The sequence below is a fragment of the Zea mays genome, chromosome 3 (assembly GCF_902167145.1).
Source record: "Zea mays cultivar B73 chromosome 3, Zm-B73-REFERENCE-NAM-5.0, whole genome shotgun sequence".
Lineage (NCBI taxonomy): Eukaryota > Viridiplantae > Streptophyta > Magnoliopsida > Poales > Poaceae > Zea > Zea mays.
Window position 1 is genome coordinate 130,825,524 of NC_050098.1, and position 19,332 is coordinate 130,844,855.

The window sequence follows — 19,332 nt, forward strand, 5'->3', positions numbered from 1 at the left end:
TCATTAAATGCTGAGGCGGTACATCGCCCGCCAGTGGAGTGGACATGACTCATTAAATGAGGGGGCAACACATCGCCTGCTAGTGGAGTGGACAGGCGGCGTGGCTTATCCGCAATAAATGCGGCGGATGCGCGACCCAGAAGCCTTACGTCAGGCTCCGCCCGTTGGCTTATGTCATGACCAGTGGGCCACGCGGCAGCATCGGGTCTCCGCCTGAGCGAGGAGCGGAAGCATACGCGGTATGGTCCAGACACGTGTCAGCTCCGGACCTCCGCTTAACCTTGATCAAGGCCTGGGTATTCCTTGTTCCGGAATCCCGGGACCTTGCTGTGAGTGGCCCGGACCATGCACAGGGGGTCCGGGACCCGTCCCAGGGGTTCGGGCACACCCGTGGAGGTTCTGGACCTTACCCGGAGGTCCGATCCGTACGTACAGAGGTCCAACACTTTCCCATGGGGTCCGAACCCACTGTCGATATCTTGGAATATATCGTCTTATCTGGCCACGTGGCGGCCCTAGAGCTGTCCACGTGGTGGGGTTGGGTGCTGTTCACCACTCGACTAGAGATAGCCGCACGGGCACCGTGCCTTCATTGTAGTAAGGAGTACCCCTGTTCCAGGGTACTAATAGTGGCCCCCGGGCCTGCCTCAGGGGAGGAAACAAGCCTGCAGGTGGGGCCAAAGCTTTATTGGCACGCTGCTTCTGTGCGCTTGCTGTCGTAACTACTGTCAGTCCGCCTTCGGTCACGCCAACTGTCACGCCTGTCCCCACGGCTGACTGACCCGTGGCCTCCGCACTTGATGGTTTTGCTGGGCCACGCGCGGGGTGCCTCGATACCGCTGCATTGGTTTTGAAAATTCACCTTCTCTATCTTCTGCTGCGGCCCCGAGGAGACGCGGTACTGGCGCGAGAGGCGGTTCGACTTCTCTGCACCCAGGAACCGGCGCCCAGGGAGGATGACTCGTGGGCCTGGGCCCCCATGTCAGAGACTGGGTTGTTGGTTTCGGCGGAGGTGAAGAGACGTACTACCGCGGGCGGCGGCTTGCTCCTCCGCGGTGGTTCACCTTCTTCGCACTCGGAGGCCGACACCCAAGGAGTATGACTCGTGGGCCCGGGCTCCCGTGTTAGAGGCTTGCCTGCTGCTTTCGGCGGAGATGTAGAAGCGCGGCGGTTCGCTCCTCATGTGGTGGTTTGCCTTCTTCGCACACGGAGACCGACGCCCAAGGAGCATGACTCGTGGGCCCGGGCCCCCGTGCTAGAGGCTGGGCCACCTTGGCGCGCGTCGGGCGAGATCTTCTGCGGCGTCTCGGGGCGTCAGTGGGGGAATCTTTCTTCATGCTGCTGCTGGAGGAGCTCGGTCTCGAACATCAGCACTTTACGCCCTGCTTCATCCTTCAGGCGACCATCATCGCCTACCTCTGCAAGATGTTCATGGGGGCGACGCTTCTTCCTCCAGCATTCGGAGGAATGGGTGTTGCGCAGCGACCTTCCAGAGGCAGAAGGCGAGCTGAGCTGCGGCTCCATTTTTTGCGTGAGCTTCACCAGCATCCCATGGTACCCCACCATGAACTGGTCTAGCTCCAACTCCATGAGGTGGGAAGCGAGCTGAGCTGCGGCTCCATCTCTTTGGCTTTGATGGCTTCGGTGCCGCCTCCAACAGTGACCGCTGGCCCATCTCTTTCAAGGATGTTCATCAGCCTCGCGGAGATGGTGGCCACGCACTTCCAACGCGACCCTACTGATGTCAAGTAGGTCATACCTGTAGACATAAGACTAGGGCCCCGCTTGAAGGCGGATGTAATAACTTTTGTTTTCGTAAGGTACTTTTGAGTACTACTTATCGAGAAGTATTAGCACTTATCTGCATACTATTTGTCCCTGTTGTGTGTGGTGTTGCCGACTCCTCCCTGGTACCTGCCCCCTAGGATGTAGGCTCGTCGTGTCGAGGCTGGATACCAGCATACCTGAAAGAGTTGGCAATGGCCCCCCAGGAGGCAACCTCGACTGGGACCTGGACCTGAACACAGCTTCGGCTAGGGAGCGTTAGTAGCACACCCATAGGGCCCATCACCTGATACTAGCCATCCTTTGATACAGGCACGGGACCTGCATGATTTATTCTGGGAAGCCAAGTTGTGTGTCCGGACCCCCTGGACCGCTGTTCTAGATACTAGGACACTCGTCACAGAGTGGTGGAGTGTGCAAGCTTACTGTACTGGACCAGGCTAAGCGACTACACGGCTCCGGACCACCCTAGGAGACAAGCGTCCATTCTCTAGAACCGGACCCTAGGTTACCGGCCCCACAGGACTATAGCTCCAAATACTAGGGTACCCGTCACAGAGTGGTGGAGTGTGCAGGCCTAGGGTACGAAACCGGGCTAAGCGGCTACGCAGCTCCGGACCACTCCATGGAACGAGCTCCCGTTCTCCAGAGCCACCCCTAGGCTGCCGGACCCTCCTGCTTTCGCAGAGGGGTCCTAAACTGCAAGCCTGGCTACTCAATTTGGATGTCATCATGTCAGTAGGGATGGGAACCGTATGAGTGGGTTAGATAAAAATAATATCCGGACACTGCGGGATAAAACCATGGTGCAGGAGAATAAAGTTATCGTAGAAGCACATCTGAGGGGGGGGGGTAAATCTTCTCTTTGTAACTTGACATGCATGGGTGCAGACCAACCGGCCGGGCTTATGAGGGCGGACCTCACAGGGCTGGCGTGCACGTATGCACAACCTAGTTACAAAAGGGAGAAAAACTCGACCCCTCATACTTGCTCCTATGGATAGAACTTACGGAGATGCTCCATGCTTCAGGGGTTGGGAAGAGGGACTCCAGCTGTAGCAAGGTGGTTTCCTTCGGGTCGGCATATTTCCGTCACCTTGAAGGGTCCTTCTCAGCTGGGGGAGAGATTGCGGACCCCTTCTCGGTTCTGTACTCGCGTAGGACTAGGTCCCGACCCGGAGCTCCCTACTATGCACGATCCGCTAGCGGTGGCGCCCGAGCGCTTGGTTGTATCGTGCTTTTCAGGTCGCTGCTTGCCATCTGCGTTCGTTGGTGAAGTCCATGTCCTTACGCCGCGGCTATTCCTACATAGACTCGTTAAAATACTGGACCCGTGAGGAGCCCATAAAGGTTTCCGGGGGAAGGCAGGCTTCAGCCCCGTAGACCAGGAAGGACGGGGTCTCCCCGGTGGTCTGACTAGTTGTCATCGCCGGAGTCAGAGTCTTCAGTGAAAATATTCTTCAGAACCCCCTCGGGTGACTGATACCCGAGGTCCGATTCTCCCACAGCCACCTCGCCACTGTCGACCCTTTCCTTGCCAGGTCGGCGATGAGGAGGGGAGCCGTCCTTGGTTGTCTGCTCGCGCCATTCGCTGACGCGCTTCGCGATTTCGATGATCTCGTGACTCTCCGCGACGCTATGGCGACTATTGGGGTGTACAGGGCATGGGCCGCAGTTACCCCTCTGCGGCCGTGGGCGCTTGTTGCGCTCATTCCGGCCCCCAGTTGCAGCTGCGACGATCGGAGCGGCAGACGGCGGCCTCTCGGAGCCGCGGTTCTTCTTCTTCTTCTTTTTGTCGTCCTGAGTGACGACACCCGAGCCACCCGTCTGGGCAACCCTGTCTGTGGTGCCGAGTGCCATGCACATCCCTCGGCGGCCCTGGCACACTTGTTGGCCAGAGCGAAGAGTGTGGTGACAGTTTCCACGTCGTGCGTGGCCAACTTCTCCAGCATCTTCTCATCACGCACCCCCTGGCGGAAAGCGGTGATGATGGAAGCGTCGAAGATACGGGGTATAGTTCCTCGTACCTTGGTGAAGCGGGAGATGAACGTCCGAAGAGTTTCCCCGGGCTCTTGCCTCACTGCATAGAGGTGAGCCTCCACGCCATGCCGCTGATAAGCACTGGCGAAGTTCGCTGCGCACAGAGCTCTTCCCAGGAGTAGATTGATCCTAGGGTAAGGTTGATGAGCCAAGTCCGGGCAGGCCCAGACAAAGCAACATGAAAATATGTTGCCATTACGGCGGTGTCTCCACCTGCTGCCGTAATGGCGGTGACGTACACCTGCAAGAATTCCGACGGGTTGGACGTACCGTCGTACTTTTCCGGCAGGTGCGGCCAGAACTTGGATGGCCAGGTCACTGCACGGAGATGATCCGCGAGTGCGGCACAACCTACGTCGGCCAAAGGGACACTCGCTTGGAACTGGGTGCCTATTGGGGTTTGCGGTGCCACCACATCAAAGTCTTGATCGAGGTTGTGACCCTCGATGTTTAGCCGATGCTCACGCGCCCTCTCTAGAGAGACTCGAGCGTCTTCGCTTCCCTTGAAGTTTTGTCGGCGCTCCCGCGCCCTCTCCAGAGAGACCCGAGCATCCTCTCCCGCACACCTGCGGTTGAGTTCTGCCCGGAGGTCGTCGGTCTGTGCACCCCTCACCGAAGGTGAGCACACAGACGTCGTCGCCTCATGTTGGCGCTGGGATGACCGTGACCTAGACCTGGTTGAGCCGGAGTGCACCATGCTGAGCAATCGGTCGACGTCGTCACACCACTGCTTCATGGCCCCCGGTGAGGCCGTGGAGCTTGGAGGGTGGCGCAACAACTCTCTGGCCGCAGACAACGCCCCCGGAGCTGCCCTCGACGGAGTCCGGGATGTCGGAGAGGAAATCTCCAGCTGGGTGGCGGAATGCACCCGCTCTAAATCCTAAGATGAGGAGGGACCTAAGCGTTTTGCCTGATAGGTGGAAACGGGAAGAGCACAAGAACACACCAGAATTTAGAGTGGTTCGGGCTGCCGGAGCGTAATACCCTACTCCACTTTGTGATTTATTGAGCTTGAGAGCTTGTATGAACTTGTGAGTGTGAGAGTCTAAGTGTGTCTGAGTGAGACCTTCTTGTAACGCTGTGTGCCCTCCCTTTTATAGCTCAAGGGGGCACGTACAAGGACCCTGAGCCCCGACATGCGGGCCCAGGGACATAACTGATGTAATACTTCGAGCAACTAATGCTAGTCGACAGTGCAATCTCCTTGTGTCCTGATATCCGCGGTCTGTGTAGCATTGGCGTGCAGCGGAAGCTTCCCTGACAACGTATGAGTGATGCTGAGCACAGTGTATGCCGCAGTACGGGCGTACCGCCTGTCAACGGAAAGGACAGGCACGCCGCCTGCAGGGTGGCTGGGTCGCCGCCCATCAGCGGAGTGGACAGGACTCATTAAATGCTGAGGCGGCACATCGCCCGCCAGTGGAGTGGACATGACTCATTAAATGCGGGGGAAGCACATCGCCTGCCAGTGGAGTGGACAGGCGGCGTGGCTTATCCGCAATAAATGCGGCGGATGCGCGGCCCAGAAGCCTTACGCCAGGCTCCGCCCGTTGGCTTATGTCATGACCAGTGGGCCACACGGTAGCATCGGGTCTCCGCCTGAGCGGGGAGCGGAAGCATACGCGGTATGGTCCGGACACGTGTCGGCTCCGGACCTCCGCCTAACCTTGATCAAGGCCTGGGTATTCCTTGTTCCAGAATCCTGGGACCTTGCTGTGAGTGGCCCGGACCATGCACAGGGGGGTCCGGAACCCGTCCTAGGGGTTCGGGCACACCCGTGGTGGTTCTGGACCTTACTCGGAGGTCCGGTCCGTACGTACAGAGGTCCGACACTTTCCCATGGGGGTCCGGACCCACTGTCGATATCCTGGAATAATATATCGTCTTATCTGGCCACATACCGGCCCTGGAGCTGTCCACGTGGTGGGGTCGGGTGCTGTTCACCACGCGACTAGAGATAGCCACGCGGGCACCGTGCCTTCACACTGTAGTAAGGGGTACCCCTGTTCCAGGGTACTGACACTCGGTAAACCCCCTCATTTTGATGGAGAAGACTATTCTTTTTGGAGCCATAAAATGCATAGTCATTTATTTTCTCTCCATCCTAGTATTGGGAAATTGTGGAAAATGGAATACAATTTGACATTAGTGACAATCTTGTATTAATTAATGAACAAATTCATAAAAATGTCCAAGCTACTCCTGTTTTGCTAGCATCTCTATGCAGGGATGAGTATAACAAAGTCAGCGGCTTGGATAATGCCAAACAAATTTGGGACACCCTCAAGATTTCTCATGAGGGAAATGATGTCGCTATGATTACCAAAATGGAATTGGTGGAAGGTGAGCTTGGGAGATTCTACATGAAAAGGGGAGAGGAGCCAACCGAAACGTACAACAGGCTCAAGACCCTGGTGAACAAAATCTGAAGCTATGGGAGCACAAGATGGACGGATCATGACGTCGTTCGACTCATGCTAAGGTCATTTACTGTTATTGATCCTCATCTTGTAAACCTTATTCATGAGAATCCCAGGTACACCAAGATGACACCTGAAAAAATTCTCGGAAAATTTGTAAGAGAGCGCATAATGGTAAAAGAAGCAAGGTACGTTGATGACATCGTCAAAGGACCACTCCCACTCTACGAGTTGCAGCCCGTTGCTCTCAAGGCAACAAGTAGCAAGGAGGCGCTACCTAACAATGTGGCACAAGTGGAGGTTGTTGGGCTCAACAAGGAGGAAATGACGCTTGTAATCAAGCGCTTCAAGACCGCTTTGAAGGGACGCAAGGAGTATCTCAACAAGAACAAATCAAAGAGAAAGTGCTCCTGCTTCAAATGTGGTAAGTCTGGTCATTTTATTGCACAATGTCTCAATAATAAAAATGACCAGGGACAAGAAAAGAAATGGAAGAAGAAGAAGAACTATAGGAAGGCAAAGGGCGAGGCACACATTGGCAAAAAGTGGGACTCAGACTACTCTTCATCTGACTCCGACGATGAGGGACTAGATGCCTCCGCCTTCGACAAGTCCTCCCTCTTCCCCAACGAACATCACACATGCCTCATGGCTAAGGAGAAGAAGGTACATACACGAGATATTCCTAAGTACACTTCTTCTAGTGATGAGGAATCTGATGATGATGTAGACTATAATGATCTCTTTAAGGGTTTAGATAGATCTAAAGTAGATAAAATCAATGAATTAATTGATGCCCTTAATAAGAAAGATAGGTTGTTAGAAAAACAAGAAGATATTCTTTACGAAGAACATGATGAACTTGTTAATGCTGAAAAATCTCTTGCTTTAGAAGTTAAGAGAAATGAACTTCTTTCTTCTAAAGTATCTTCTTGTAATGATTCTATTTCTAGCCTTAAGAGTTTAAATGTTGATTTAAATGCTAAGCTAAAAAAGTGAATATCACTAGTTTATCTGTGGAGCATGTGTCTATTTGTAATAGGTATAAAGATTTTGATATTGATGCTTGCAATGCTCATGCTTCCACTATTCTTAAGTTGAATAATGATGTTGCAAACCTTAATGCTCAACTTAAAACTTGCAAGAATGGTTATGAAAAGCTAAAATTTGCCAGGGATGACTACACCATTGGTAGACACCCCTCTATTAAGGATGGGCTTGGTTTCCAAAAGGGAACCGAGAACTTAACAAGTCAAAAGACCTCCAATCTCAACAAGGAGAAAGGGAATGCTTCTATGGCTAGTAGCTCTCATTCTTCTCATGGTAGAAAGAATCATGATTATTTGTATGCTCATGTTAAGAATGCCTCTAACATTGCTCATCATGATGGTTGTTATAGTCATGCTATTTTACCTGTACGCCATGATGTTGTTTTTGATTGTCATGCCATGTTTTCATCATGTAGCTCTTCGTATGCTCATGGTAGGAATAGACCTAGGCGCCATGTTAATTATGTTGCTTCTCATGCGCCTAGGAATGCATCTAATGGACCAACTATGCTTTATCATACTTATGATGTCTCATTTGTGCTTATGTGCAAAAATGATAAAGTAGTTGCTAGAAATTTTGCGCCTAAGTGCAAGAGAGACAAAACTTGCATCTGGGTTCCAAAGTCTTATGTAACTAACCTTGTAGGACCCAACAAGAGTTGGGTACCTAAAACCCAAGCTTAAATCATCTTGTAGGTTTATGCATCCGAGGGCACAAGCTGGATTATTGATAGCGGATGCACAAACCACATGACGGGGGAGAAGAAAACGTTCACCTCCTACGTCAAGAACAAGGATTCCCAAGACACGATCATCTTTGGAGATGGGAATCATGGCAAGGTCAAAGGTTTGGGTAAAATAGCCATCACTACCGAGCATTCAATTTCTAATGTGTTCTTAGTAGAATCACTCGGTTACAATTTACTTTCTGTAAGTAAATTATGTCATATGGAATATAATTGCTTATTTACAAATATTGATGTACCTGTCTTTAGAAGAAGTGATGGTTCATTAGATTTTAAAGGTGTATTAAACGACAAGCTTTACTTAGTTGATTTCACTAAAGAGAATGCCGATCTAGATGCATGTTTAATTGCTAAGACTAATATGGGCTGGCTCTGGCACCACCGTCTAGCACATATTGGGATGAAGAATCTTTATAAGCTTCTAAAGGGAGAATATGTGTTAGGACTAACTGATGTCTATTTTGAGAAAGACAGACCTTGTGCAGCGTGCCAAGCAGGGAAGCAAGTGGGAACAAATCATCCAGGCAAGAACGTGATGACAACGTCAAGACCACTGGAACTCCTCCATATGGATCTCTTCGGGCCCATTGCTTATCTTAGCATCGAGGAAGTAAATATGGTCTTGTAATTGTTGATGATTTTTCCCATTTCACTTAGGTATTCTTTTTGCAGGATAAGACAGAAACTCATGGTACTCTAAAGTGCTTCTTAAGAAGAGCTCAAAATGAGTTTGAGCTCAAGGTGAAATAGATCAGGAGCAACAATGGATCTGAGTTCAAGAATCTTCAAGTGGAAGAATATCTTGAGGAGGAAGGCATCAAGCATGAGTTCTCCGCTCCTTACACGCCATAACAAACTGGTGTAGTAGAAAGGAAGAATGGGACGCTAATCGACATGGCGAGGACAATGCTTGGAGAATACAAGACGTCTGAGCGGTTTTGGTCGGAAGCTATAAATACAGCTTGCCACGCCATAAGCCGGCTCTATCTTGACCGTCTCCTCAAGGAGACCTCTTACAAGCTTCTAATTGGTAACAAACCAAATGTTTCGTACTTCCATGTATTTGGGAGCAAATGCTACATCTTGGTGAAGAAAGGTAGACATTCGAAAATTGCTCTCAAAGTTGTAGAAGGGTTTTTACTAGGTTATGATTCAAATACAAAGGCATATAGGGTCTTCAACAAATCATCGAGTTTAGTTGAAGTCTCTAGTGACGTTGTAATTGATGAGACTAATGGCTCTCCAAGAGAGCAAGTTGATCTTGATGATGTAGATGAAGATGAGGTTCCAACGGCCGCAATGCGAACTATGGCAATATATGATGTGTGACCGCAGGAACAACAAGATCAAGATCAACCATCTTCCTAAACCCTGGTGCATCCCCCAACTCAAGATGAGGAATAGGTACCTCAAGATGAAGGCATGAATCAAGGGGAGCACATGAAGAAAAGGATAAAAAGGCAACAAGCACCTCCAACTCAAGTTCGGGCCACTATCCAAAGGAATCATCCAGTAGATCAGATTCTAGGTGACATCAGCAAGAGAGTAACTACTAGCTCACGTTAGCTAAGTTTTGTGAGCATTACTCGTTTGTTTCTTCTATTGAGCCTTTTAGGGTAAAAGAAGCCTTGCAGGATCCGGACTGGGTGTTGGCCATGCAGGAAGAGCTCAATAACTTCAAGAGAAATGAAGTATGGAGCCTGATGCCACGTCCAAAGCAAAATGTTGTGGGAACCAAGTGGGTGTTCCGCAACAAGCAAGATAAGCACGGGATGGTGACAAGGAACAAGGCTCAACTTGTGGCAAAAGGATATGCACAAGTCGCAGGTTTGGATTATGAGGAGACTTTTGCTCCTGTAGCTAGGCTCGAGTCAATACACATATTATTGGCCTATGCTGCTCACCACTCGTTTAAGTTGTTTCAAATGGACGTGAAAAGCGCCTTCCTCAATGAACCAATCAAGGAGGAAGTATACGTGGAACAACCCCCTGGCTTCGAGGATGGCAAGTATCCCGACCATGTCTACAAACTCTCTAAGGCGCTCTATGGACTTAAGCAAGCTCCAAGAGCATGGTATGAATGCCTTAAAGATTTTCTTATTTCTAATGCTTTCAAGGTTGGGAAAGCTGATCCTACTCTCTTTACTAAGACTTGTAATGGTGATTTGTTTGTATGCCAAAGATATGTCGATGACATAATATTTAGTTCTACTAATCAAAAGTCTTGTGAGGAGTTTAGCAGGGTGATGATGCAGAAATTTGAGATGTCTATGATGGGTGAGTTGAACTACTTTCTTGGATACCAAGTGAAGAAACTCAAGGAAGGAACCTTCATCTTTCAAATAAAGTACACTCAAGACTTAATCAAGAGGTTTGGGATGAAGTATGTAAAGCCCGCTAAGACGCCGATGGGAACGGACGGACACCTGGACCTCGATAAAGGAGGTAAGTCCATTGATCAAAAGACATATCAGACTATGATAGGTTCTTTACTTTATCTTTGTGCTAGTAGACCGGATATTATGCTTAGCGTATGCATGTATGCTAGATTTCAATCCGACCCCAAGGAATGTCATCTTGTGGCTGTGAAGCGAATTCTTAGATATTTAATTTCTACGCCATGCTTCGGGATCTGGTATCCAAAGAGGTATACCTTTGACTTAATCGGATATTCAGATTTCGATTATGTCGGGTGCAAGGTTGATAGGAAGAGCACATCAGAGACTTGTCAGTTTCTGGGAAGGTCCCTGGTCTCCTAGAGTTCTAAGAAACAAACATCTGTTGCCCTATCCATCGCTGAGGCCGAGTATGTTGCCGCAGGCCAGTGTTGCACGCAACTACTTTGGATGAGGCAAATCCTCCGGGATTTTGGCTACAATCTGAGCAAAGTCCCACTCCTATGTGATAATGAGAGTGCAATCCGCTTGGCGGATAATCCTGTTGAACACAACCGCACTAAGCACATAGACATCCGGCATCACTTTCTGAGAGACCACCAACAGAGGGGAGATCGATATTTACCATATTAGCACTGAGAACCAGCTAGCCGATATCTTCACCAATCCTTTATATGAGAAAAGGTTTTGCAGGTTGCGTAGTGAGCTAAATATATTAGATTTGCGGAACTTGTATTGATCTATAGCATACATGTGTTTCATGCCTTTGATCATGTTACTTTAAGCATTACTGTCTTTACTTGCTATTTTTGGTGCTCAAGTTGTACAAGTCATCCCGGACCTCACAAGTCCTTAGGCACATGATGCACATGTTTAGGGGGAGAATATACTACAACTTGATCCTTTGAGACTAATGTATTTGCTTGAGTAATACTGATCTAGTCTCAAAGATGGCATTGAAAGAGAAAAGGTGAACTTGGACAAAGAAGGGGCTTCCACTGCATTCTGGTATCAATGTATCTTGTCCCAAGTTCTTATCTGTGTTTTCTCATTGCCTTTGATCTTATTTGAATTTTTTGTGAGGCAATGGGGTTAAAGGGACCTAATAGTTCTTCTGTTTTGGTGCTTACTGCCAAAGGGGGAGAAATTAAGGCTAAAGCAACTGTATCAGCCAACCACTTGTGAATTTCAAAATTTTAGTGTTAGAATTCTTCGTGTTTGATCAAAACCCTCTTATTGCAAAAACAGTTCTCTTGTGGGGGAGAAATTCGATTATGGGAAAAGGGGAAGTTTTTGGTATTTGATCAAAACTATTCTAGAAAGATCTTTTGATTTGCCAAAAGAAGTGTCTTTGACATAGAGATAGGAAAACGAATTTGTTTTGTGAAAATAAGCCAAGTAGTGGCAAAAGTGATATAAATATGCCAAATTCTATGTGAGCTTAATTGGTCTTCAATTTGCACTCTTTAGCTCATCTTTGAAAATGTTGTTGCATTTTGAGTTGCTTTTGATGTGTTGGCATAAATCACCAAAAAGGGGAGACTAAAAGGGAAATGTGCCCTTGGGCCATTTCTATAAATGTTTTGGTGATTAGATGTTTAACACATATTGTTTTGTTTGATATAAGCTAAGTGTCAAAGAGATGCAAATAGAAAAACAAGGTATGATTCTAGCCTTCGTAAATTGTTCTTGGTACTAACATTATTCTACTAAGTGCTAGGAACCTTGTCAAATCGAGAGAAATCGGATTGGAGAAGTTTTGCTAAGTCCAGCCAAACTTGCACTAGCCTGCGGTGCACCGGACTGTCCGGTGCCCAGGCTGTTGCCCAGCGAACAAGCCGCTCTCGGGAAAATGATGAGGGCACCATGGCTAAAATTCACCGGACAGTCTAGTGTGCACCGGACTGTCTGGTGTGCCAGCCGCGCCCCAAGCCAATGGTCGACCGCGCGATCAGCGGGTGACACGTGGCTCAGCCAACAGTCAAGAGGCGGCACCGGACTGTCCGGTGTGCCACATGGCCTGTGGCCAGCAACGGTCGGCTTCACTAGAAAAGGAAGGAAATCGCGCACTGTTCACTGTCCGGTGCGCCCACGGACAGAAAGCAACCAGTGCCTTCCAAATGGAGCTCAAACGGCTCCTAGTTGCCTTGGGGCTATAAAAGGGACTCTAGGCGCATGGAACAGCAACCAAGCCTCCATTGAACATCCTACGACGTCTAGACTCTGCAAGCACGCATTCGGTTCATTGCGTTTGAGATTTGAGCACTTCTTTGAGCTGTGACTCCGATGTTGTTTTATGTGCTCAGTTCTTGACTTGTGTGCGTGTTGTTGCTGCGACTCTAGTTCTTGTGTGTGTTTTTATTCCCTCCCTTACTCTAGTGGTTCTTGTGATTAATCTTGTAAGGGTGAGAAACTCCAACTTGTGGAGATTCCTCACAAAGGGAACACTTGAGAAAAGGAAGAAAATCGTGGTACTAAAGTTTGATCGTTGGATCACTTGAGAGGGATTGAGTGCAATCCTTGATCGAAGGAGGTCACCAAAACGTGGAGTAGGCATTGGCTGAACCATGAGATAAAATCACCGTGTCACTTGCACATCTTTCTCTATGATTGTTTTCCTCCATAGAGTTCTCATATATTCACTTGCGCTATTGTTCTTAAGTTCAATATATATTCTAAAGAAACAATCAAGTGAAGAGTTCTCTCCTCTCTATCCATTGCACCTTGGATTTGATCTCACTAACATTTATTATAAATCAAGTTTGTTTAGACTTGATTTTTACATGATCACCTATTCACCCCCCTCTAGGTGCTCTCACTTGCCTCAATCATATTCAGGGACTTGGGGTCTTCCCCTCTCCCGCTTAGCTTGTAACCCCTACTACAAGCACTTCGGTGCGAGTAATATAAGCTTCATCCCCCCTCTGCTGGAAGTAGTGCCTTGCATTGCCCGAACCAAGATAAATCACTTGTGTCAACTCACATCACCATTGGATCCGGGGCACGCGACATTATTTCACTAGTTGGTTAGGACCACGAGTCCAAACACCAACAACCTCCTATGATCTTGCAATTGTGATTTTACTCCTTGTTTTTCAAATTTGCGATTTTACACCTCTGTTTTGAAAACGAAACCGTCGTTTGCCCCTCTCATTAACGTTGTCAGTGAAAATCTGAATTAATGATTAAAAATAAAAATAGCATGTAAAATCACAATTGCAAGGTGAGAAAATGGTATAATCACAATTAACCCTGAAAATTTCAACATTATTTTCAGGGTCAATTGTGGTTATACCCTTTTCTCACCTTACAATTATAATTTTACCCCTCATTTTTATTTTATTTTTTTAATCACAAATGCTGATTTTTACTAACGGCGTTAAAAGGGAAGGGCAAACGGCAGCTTCGCTTTCAAAACATAGGGGTAAAAATTGCAATTGCAAAGCTGGAGAAGGGTATAATCACAATCACTCTTTGTTCTTATGTTGTGTAGGTCTCACTAATCAATGACTTATAAAAGTGCGACATATTTTCTTAGACATGCCATAGTTGTAGCGTAGAATTTGAGAGTCTAACCTTAGGTAAATGTGGCAAAAAGTGTGTGATAATTTTTTTGCACCTTAAGTATACAACCAAATTGACCCTCTACGCCATAACTGTGGCATGCCTAACAGTCTAAGGGTTACAAGTGGGGTCTACGTAGTAGAATTTTTTTGGCCACAATTATGACTATAAACCAAACACATACCTAACTCTTAACTAACTCTGTCAAACTTATCTAATCTTAACCGCGATAAACTATAGCAACAAAGGCAGCTAACCAAATAGACCTTGTACTTAGGTTGGAGACATGGCTGGCATGGGGGACTGTTGTGCTGGTGAAGGAGATTGATACTCCATAGGTGGTGCCTGTTCTGACGGTGGTTGGTGCTCAGTTTCTTGGGGCTGCGGTGGCATTGCATGTTCAACTAGTGCAGCTTGTTCTGCAGTTGGGCTCTCTCTGCTACTGCCTGTACTGGTGGTGGTGTATGCAACTTAGGATTCTATTGCAGGGAATTCATACGAAATTCCATCATCACTTTTAGGGCTTGTTTGGAAGTGGAGTTTTTTTATAGTTTTTGAGAAATACTATAGTATCTGCTAATACTACAGTATTCTAGACCAAAAGATGTTTAGGAGATCACTAGAATACAGAGTTTTCAATACCATGGTTTAGCTTAAACCGTGGTATTTTTGGAGTATTCAATACACAGGTCTAGACCTAAGTTTTCTGCTCTGTGCGTGCCGATAGAACGCTTGGGGCAAGCTACTGTAGATGCACTTGGAGCTGGGGCGACAAGATTAGTGATACACATACTTGATTCTTTAGTAGAATTAGCACATGAAGTTCAATATGCAGGTTTCCATTCAGTACGCAGGTTTCCAATTGAGTAGATTTCTAAATAGAAATCAGATTAGTGAATGCAACTAAGTAGATTTCTACGTACTCAGAGTTCCATACATAGAAGCATTTGAATGCTACGAGTTCCATACATAGAAGCATGTGAATGCTAATTGCTAATTCTTCAGCTTTGTGAACTTCGATACTTAGATGGTTACATCAGACTGATTTGAATTTGAACTTGTCTTGCCGGTGATGCAGCCCGTCATAAGTTGGTAGCTATTTGAATTCGAACTTGTCTTCCTTATTTATGTAAGTCAAAAACTATGCTACCAAACAATGTTATGTATGAAAAAATACTTTGATTTTACTTTGGTTTTGCTAAAACTACAGTTTTGTGTCATAGGATACTACATGCTATAGTATTGAAATACTGTAGTACGAGAAAACTATATTTCTAAACAAGGCCTTATTGTTGGTCAGCACTGGTATGTGTTGACTAGAATGTTTGTTTTTCATGAGTGGTAAGACTGTCTGCAGCGGTTACTCCTAAATTTTTTCCCCTATATCACTTTTTTGCGTCACATCATCAACATTTTATCCCCTATTTTTTCATCTCCCGCAGCGGTTCCCCCTATATTCTCCCCCTATACCCCACTATAACTATAAAATATCATTATCCAACCCTATTCATCATCTATTACCAGATCAAGGGGAGGGGGCTGTCTGGCGGACGCTGGTGCGGACAGCCTAATGGAGGGCCTTTTGCCACGATTTGCAGTTGGCAACGGGCACATTTTACCCGCGTGCCCACGGGTAAAAACCCTATAGGGTGCGGGGTCACGGATAGTGGTGTACACGTTGTGCGCATGTGAACTAGAGAAATTATATACACAAAAAACATTAACTACTTAATAAAAATAAGTTAATTATTGTATAAGTGTTTTTTAATTGTATTGTACATTAGAAATTGCATACGTAATAAATACTGGGTGGTTGTTCTGTACTTACTAAAAAATTACCGGGTAACTATACAATTACTGTAAAAAACTTATTAGCTAAAGCAAATGTTGTGTCACAAAAAAATATTGAGTAACTAGACAGTTACTGAGTAACTTTATACATTACTTTCGGAATAATTATGACAAAAAATACTGATTGATTGTTTGTTGTAACGAGTAACTATACAATTACTGATGCAATGTAATAAATACTGATTGATTGTTATGTACCGAGTAACTATACAATTATGACAAAAAATACTTATTAGCTAAAACAATTGTTGTGTGATAAAAATTATTGAGTAACTAAAAAATACTGAGTATCTTTATACATTACTGCTGAAATAATTAATGATTGATTACTAAAAATTATTGAAGAGAGACTGAAAATTACTGAATAAATATACAATTACTATAAAATTACTGGTTAACCTAGCAATTTACTGTGTGATGAAAATTACTGAGTACATTATTGATTGAATAATTGCTGAGTGACTACTGTTTATCAGTACTATATATTACTGATGTGATTTACAGGTGTGTTGTCATATAGCGATTTGCCCCCACTGAAAGACGACAACGACTAATATGCAAGCAGTCATTAGGTGTAAGCGTGCAAACAGCTCTCTTAGTTCATTTGATCTAGATCCAACCGTATATGTAATCGTGGTTTGCTAGGGGCTGTTTTATAAAGCTATAAGAGGTGGTGGTGGGAGGATGTAAATGCTAAATATAGCATACGGTTAAATCTAGATCTAACGGATCAAAAGACCTACTTGCAACTTGTACATAATGGATGTTTGTATATTAGTCATGGCTTTGAAAGACTTCTTGTCATGGTCTCTAAGATATTTTATTAAACTCCTAGTGAACACACTCCATCGAGGTGTCTCGTCAGGTCGTGCAACATTACATTCAAGACTGTCAATGTAGTAAACCTGATAAAAATATGATTTTTTTGTAAATGTCTTGTTAAATAAATAGATTGACAATGATCATCAACAATAAGAAGTGAAAAATATATTTTATGTTCAGTGTTATAAAACGACTCAAATAAAAAAAATCATACAATGACTGAAAGAATTACCATAAAAATAGAATACAACCTTGTATAGTGGGTGTGGATGATTTTTTTGGAGGGTTTCCTCCTAAACTTTTATGCATTGACCTTTAGATCATCACAAATAGCCTAGGCTCCTCGCACCAGTCATAGTTCTCGACTGCCTCCATTTTTTCAATAGGGACATAGTCAGCTCCAGATATGTTGAGGCTAGCGACAGGAAAGAGTAGAGAGATGTTCCTAAGAATAAAAAAACACTGTACAATCCAATCATCCTTGTAAGTGATGTGATCATTGGTCATTCTTTCAACAACCTAAAGGGGGGACATCATTGGCATGTGACTGCTTGAATGCAAAAATTCCCTTTGTAGCATCAGCTCTGAACAACCGAGACATTCTGTGATACTCGTAGAGTTTTCTGCAGAGACATTGATAAAACACAATAAAATTACTGACATCTATATGTGATTTTTTCTATCTATGGACTGTGTTCATGATATGTTAGAACTGTATTAGGGTTTGGGAGTCTTTCCTGTGTATTTATCCTTTTGCCCCTCTATAATGGGACAGGCCCAACACCAAGTCTATTAATATAAATCCCCACCCTATACTAGTGTTAGGGTTTCCCACATGGTATAGAGCTAGGTTTCTTTTTTTCTCCTCCACTCCCACCCAGTCGTCACCTCCTCCCAGCCACCGGCCTCTTCCCCAACGCCGGCCACCCTCTCCCCTCCCTTCTCCCCCACTCACCGGCGCCCTTACTCCCATGGCGCACATCCCGACGCCCCAACCGGCGCGGACGCCGCCACCAGCCCGGGCGTGAGCGCCCCCGCGACCCCCTTCCTGCGCGCGACCCCCTTCCTGGCCGCCGCTCACCTGGGCACGACCCACTCTCTGGCCGCCCCTGGGCGCGTTTGACCCCCTGGCTGCCACCCTGGGCGTGGCCCCCTCTCCGGCCATCGTGCACACAGCCGGCCTCGTCACTGCGACGGCCGCCTTGAGCGCGGCCCTCAACCCCGACCAGTGCCCCCTCGCCGGCTGTCTTCCCCACGCCCCCCACAGCGAGCTCACCGTTGGCGGGGCCCCCTGCATCACTGGCCTCGGGCCCCTCCCAGACGCCTCTCCCACCACACAGCAGCGACGGTGTGGTTCCCCGTCGGGTTTCCCCGCCCGCCAAACCACTACATGGGTCGACGTCACTGCGTCCCCGCCGACATCGTCGGTGCTGGTCACAGCCATCACTACCATACAAGCGGTCGTGGAGGCTTCCCGTGACCGCGAGCGCATTATGAGCCTCGCCCTGTAGCAAGAGCGCGCCATGAGCACTGCTCTCACCGCCTAGATGGCTACCGCGCAATGTCTTCTCCTCGGGCATCCTCCGGTCGCCCTAGAGACACATCCGCCCACTCCTGAGGCACCCCTCGCCCCTGGCCTCGACGCCGACCACATCACCGCCCTCCACGCTCAGGCCGCTAGACTTCACAACATCCGGTCCCTCGTGTCCATCATACTGGACCCGACGTCCTCTCACTACCCTCACTGGAGGGGGCAGGTCCTTATCACCCTGCGGCGCTAAGCCCTCACCAACCACGTCCTTGACGACATTGTCACCCCGCCGTCCCCGGCCTGGTCCCTGATGGACACCTTGGTGCTCTCCTGGCTCCACGACACCATCACTGTCGAGCTCCAGGACATCATCCACGACTAGGTGAACATGGGCCGTCAGGCATGGCTCACCCTCGAGGAACAGTTCCTCAGGAATCAGGACGCTCAGGCTCTTCACCTCGACGTCTAGTTCCACCAGTTCTCCCATGGGGACCTCACCGTGGGGGAGTATTGTCGTTAGATGAAGGGACTGGCGGACTCCCTCCACGATCTCGGCGAGCCGGTGGCGAACCGTACCGTAGTGCTGAACCTCCTGCGTGGCCTCAGCCCCCGCTATGGCCACCTAAAGGCTCCCATCAAGAGCACCGTGCCCTTTCCCACCTTCCATGCCGTGCGGAATGAGCTTCTCCTTGAGGAGCTCACCATGACAAACAAGGCTCCCACACTGGCCCCGACACTCTACAACACCACCCCTAGTGCCTAGGCGTCCTCTGTGGGACAGCCTCCCCGCGCTCAATCGATCGGGTTCCCCGCTCGCCCCCCACTGCGATCCCTGCGACCCCTCGTTAGGCTTCCACCACCGACGATGAATGTGGGGGGGGGGCAACTCCTCACGTGGAGGTTCCACCGGACGGGGTGGCGGCCAAAGCTGGTCATCGTTCTACAACCCATGGACCGCCACCATCTCCATGTGGCCGGGTCAGGCCCCCAGTGCCTCCCGCCCTCCGGCACCAGCGCCGGCTCTCCTGACTACGCCACCCTACGCACACCTCCGCCGCCTACCTACGGCATGCCTTCGTACGGTGTCCCCCGACAACCCCGGCACCACCTCAGCTCCAGCCTACGGGG